This window comes from Prionailurus bengalensis, chromosome C2 (genome assembly GCF_016509475.1).
Source record: "Prionailurus bengalensis isolate Pbe53 chromosome C2, Fcat_Pben_1.1_paternal_pri, whole genome shotgun sequence".
Taxonomy (NCBI): domain Eukaryota; kingdom Metazoa; phylum Chordata; class Mammalia; order Carnivora; family Felidae; genus Prionailurus; species Prionailurus bengalensis.
Window position 1 is genome coordinate 13,446,213 of NC_057350.1, and position 4,877 is coordinate 13,451,089.

The following is a 4,877-nucleotide window of genomic DNA, read 5'->3' on the forward strand; positions in this document are numbered from 1 at the left end:
TTAGCAGCCTTATTTGAAATAACCACAAGGTGGAAGCAACCCAAGTGTCCCTGGACAAATGGGTAAACAAAATGTGGTATAGAGATGCAGTGGAATATTACTCAGCCTTAAACAGGAAGGAGGGAAATCCTTACACTTGCTACAACAGGAATGAACCATGAGGTTACCTTCCATTATGCTGAATGATAGAAGCCAGACACAAAAGGACAAACACTGTGTGATTCCATTTGTATGAGGGACCCAGAGGAGGCCACAGACAACAGAAAGTAGAATGGTGGGTGCCAGAGGCTGGGGGAGGGGAGAATGGGGGGTTGTTGTTAAATGGGGGTAGAGTTTCAGTTTTGCAAGACAAAAAAAAGATCTGGAGGTAGCTGGTGGTGATGGTTGCACAAATATGAAGGTACTTGGTACCACTGAACTGTGTACTTAAAGATGGTTATGAGGGGCGCCTGGGTGGCTCAGTCGATTAAGCGTCTGACTTCGGCTCAGGTCATGATCTCGTGGTCCGTGAGTTTGAGCCCCGCATCGGGCTCTGTGCTTACCACTCAGAGCCTGGAGCCAGTTTCGGATTCTGTGTCTCCCTCCCTCTCTGACCCTGCCCCGTTCGTGCTCTGTCTCTCTCTGTCTCAAAAATAAATAAACGTTAAAAAAGGGTTATGGTAGTAAATTTTTTGTTATGTGTATTTTATCGCAATTAAAAACAAGTAAGCGAAGGAACAGGGAAGAGTGAAGAGGGGTCATTTTTGCCTTGTTTCACACCAGGGAATTTCACACACAAGGGCCTGTCCAGGATCGTGGCCCCTGTGAGTGATGTGCACTCACTCCTTTCTTCCTGGGCCCCACCTCCAACCCACTGGCCATAAGAAGTCTTCCTGGAAATCAGAAATGGCTCCTTTTCTAGAAGAGCACTGCTTAAAGATGAAAAATTGGTCATTCACTGGGTTCTTGTGTTGTGAGGTCTGTTTTATTTTTGTTGTTGAAGGGAAGCGCAGAAACACGTGTTCGTTTTAGAGCCATCGGTGATAGCCACTGACCCCTTGCACTGCCCACTTCCCAACTTAAAGCTCTTTAGTTTGCAGTGAGAGTGGCAAGAAGGCAAACGTTAAGCCAGGCACTCGTCGCCCCCCCCCCACCCCCCGCTGTCACCAGCTCTCCACCTCCAAGAAGGAAGGTTTACTCATTCCTGTAATTTACTTTTCATGTTTGCATTTCACCGTGTCCTCCCACGTTAGAATGTGAGCTGTCATGGGTGCAGAGACTTGTTTGTTTTACTGGCCAGTGTATTCCAAATGCCTGGATCAATCAATAAGCATTTGAGAATGAATGACTTCTGTCTCTACTCCCGATAGCTGATGGGGTATGAGAACTCAAGGCCTCATGTGGGGACTGGGGACTTGTCCTCACCCCCGCCCCCTTTGTCCAGCAAGCCAAAGCCCTCGGGTCCAAAGATCTCAGATAGGACTGAGGAGAAGGAGAGCTGGCCAGGAGGCCCCACTTAGGCATTAAGTCCAAAACTTCACCTATCAGCCCTGGGAGAGGGAGCCAGAAACAGGGTTGGGAGGGAAGGGAAGGACTTTCACCTGTATAGCCTTTTGGGCCATTTGACTTTGCCATGTTCATGTACTGTGTTAATTTTTCCAAAAATATTATAGTTTTTTTTAATGCTTAACTATTAAAAATACTACAAAGCAAATTTTTAGGATATAAGATTCACCTTTGGTTGGAGCACCAGGGTGGCTCAGTCAGTTAATCAGACTCTTGATTTCCACTCAGGTCAGGATCTCATGGTTCATGAGTTTGAGCCCCACTATGCTGACAGTGTGGAGCCTGCTTGGGATCCTCTCTCTCCCTCTCTGTCCCTCCCCTGCTCACCCTCTGTCTCTCATTCTCACTCTCAAAATAAATAAATAGGCATTAAAAAAAAATTCACCTTTGGTTGGGACTTAAAAACAAGCCAGCCAGCCCAAAATTGAGTTGCTTATGTTAAGCCCCACATCACCAAACCGAGAATTAATTGAACTACAGTTTTGGCTCTCCCAGAAATGGAATCTTAAACCAGTCAGTCAGGAATCAGCAATAGTTAGGTGTCCTGCCTGAGAGACTCCCTCCCGTCCCCAGAGAAAAGTAACCTTTCAGTAACCAACCCACTTTTTTGCCCAGTATAATTCCCTTGTTCCTGTTCCCTTCTGCCTATAAAAGTCTTTCATTTTCAGCTAGAAGCTCCTTGGGGCTCCTATCTGTTAGATTGGGTGCTGTCTGATTGTGGTTGATTTTTGTTCCAAGTCTTAAAATGTTTAATATGCTTCAGTTTACTTTCAACAAGACTGAGGTAAGTTTTTCAGTTTTCAGAGAGTCTTTTCCTTTAGAATTAGAAATAACTGAAAGCCAGCTCACAGGAATGTCCTTCTTCAACCTTGACCTTGCCTGTCTTACTCATCATGAAACCACTAGTGCCAGCATAGCACTGGCACAGACTGAACTCTTAATAAATATTTGATGGATCAATCAATTGGTATCAAAAGAAGATGCAGGCTGCTTATGTTCCTCAAGTCCGCATTTCGCTGAGGAAAGGATATTTGTGTCCAGTGTGATACTGTGCTGAAATATATATGTGATCTTTTTTCCATGTCTGGCACAGAGCTCCTTTAAAAAGCCCTTGCAATTCCATAAGTGATAAGAGCATTAGCGAGGTGACTTTTGAAAGCACCTAAGGATGGAAACCGGTTGCCTTGAGAACCAACCATGTGCCTCAAGGGTCAGAACTTAAATTCGCCTCCCCTGCCCTACACTGGGAGGGGGGAAGGGCTGGAGGTTGGATCTCACCAGTGGCCAGTGGTTTAATCAGTCAGGCCTATCCAGCGAGATCTCCACAAGATCCCAAAAGGACTGGTGTACAGAGCTTGTGGGTGGGTCAACATGTTTTAGGGAGAGTGGCATCCCGGGAGAGGGCATGGGAGCTCTCCACCCTTTCCCCACGCTTTGCCCTATGCATCTCTTCTAGCTGGCTGTTCCTGAGGCATATCCTCTTTTGATAATAAACCAGTAATCTAGCAAGCGACATGTTCCTCTTCAGTTCTGTGAGCCGCTCTAACAAATTAATCAAGCCCAAGGAGGGGGCCATTAGAACCTCGGATCTACAGCTGGCTGGTCAGAAGCACAGGTGATAAATTGGGCTTATGATCACCTTCTGAGGTTGAGGGGTGGTGAGACCGTTCTTGCGGGACTGAGACCTCAACCTGTGGAATCTGATGCTTTCTCTGGGTAGATGGTGGCAGAATTGAGTTGAACTGTAGGACACCTAGCTGGTGTCCGGATACTTGTTGAACGGTGCGGGGAGCCCCTCCCCCAACACACGCACATTAGGATTGGTACTAGAATCATTTTACACAGCAATCAGCAGAGTATATAATATTTATTGTTCATTAGTTGAGATGACAGATGAGAACCTTAGATTTTAAGTTGGGCCAAGATGCCCAGACTCTTAAAACTGGAGAAAGATGGAAGGTATCTGAGCAGTCAGGGAAGCCCAAAATGCTGGTTGATTTCCCTTAGAGCGTCTAGAATGGCCCACATGAAGGGAAGTCATATTTCGATCATGTCACGTTCATATTGAAGGAGCTGACCATGAAATGATCATTGGGACAGATTCTGTCTCTGGAGTCAATCCACCAACTGCAGATTTGGAGAACTGTAGCAGACCCCTGTCCGGGAATAACAACTGATGGTCCAAACCAAGAATATAAGTGATATGTGACAAGACCCTGACGTTCTTTTTTTTTTTTTTTTTTGATGTTTATTTATTTTTGAAAGAGAGAAAGTGTGTGTGTGCATGAGCAGGGGAGGGGCAGATTGAGGGAGACAGAGAATCCAAAGTGGGCTCTGCACTGACAGCAGAAAGCCCGCTGTGGGGCTTGAACTCACAAACCATGAGATCACGACCTGAGCTGAAATCAAGAGTTGGCTGCTCAAATGACTGAGCCACTCAGGTGCCCCAAGAACCTGACGTTCTTAAGAGAGGTGTAGGGACCTCCCCTCATAACTTGCTAAGAGGTGGCCGGACCAGTTTTTGACCTGGAACCATCGCCTCCTATGGGCTCTATTGGAAGAAGGGAGTGATCTGTCAGCCAGATCAGAGTGAACACTTCTTTGAAGAGCATGTTGGCTTGTGGGCGGGAGGGTGATTTTCCACTGCCACCCCCCAAACTCCAGGCAAGTAATGCCTAGAGTGCAGGGGTTGCCTGCCTGCAGAGGAGAAAGACCCAATACCAGGCCAAGCTGGAGAAGGTTCAGGGAGTGGCTGGGGGTGGGGTGGGGCAGGAGTTGTGGGATGAAGAGGAGTTGGGGAGTGGAGGAGGACTTTGCTTTTTCACTTTTACTCGCTGTTCTGCTTAATTTTGTTTTTAAAGATTCATTAAGTAATCTCTACACCCGGCATGGGGCTGGGACTTACAACCCATGAGATCAGGAATTGCATGTTCCACCAACTGAGCCAGCCAGGCACCCCCTGGTTAATTTTTAATTGTTCAAAAGCTGGGTATATTTATTGGTTGTTTGGCAGCGCATATACTAAAATCGGGACTATACGAAGAAGATTAATATAACCCCTACACAAGGATGACATAAAAATTTGTGAAGCAGATTTGATCATTATGAGTAATGTATAGAATCATTGAGTCATTATATTGTATACCTGAAATTAATACAACACTTCATATTAACTATACTTGAATAAAAAATAAAAAGACTGAGTATAGAGACAGCCCATGTTCCTGGATAGGAAAATATTGTAAAGATATCAATTCTCAAATTATTTTATATTTTTAATGCAATTCTAATGAGAATTCCAATGGGTTTCTTTTTTGGCAGAGTGCTTACAA

At 45.4% G+C, this 4,877-nt stretch overlaps 1 non-coding gene across 1 annotated transcript; it reads left to right on the top strand.

The window, feature by feature from the left end:
* The first annotated feature begins 4,545 nt into the window (after positions 1-4,545).
* On the top strand, positions 4,546-4,649 carry LOC122492475. The gene has a single exon (XR_006299660.1). It is a non-coding gene; the product is annotated as a U6 spliceosomal RNA (small nuclear RNA).
* The last annotated feature ends 228 nt before the right edge of the window (positions 4,650-4,877 follow it).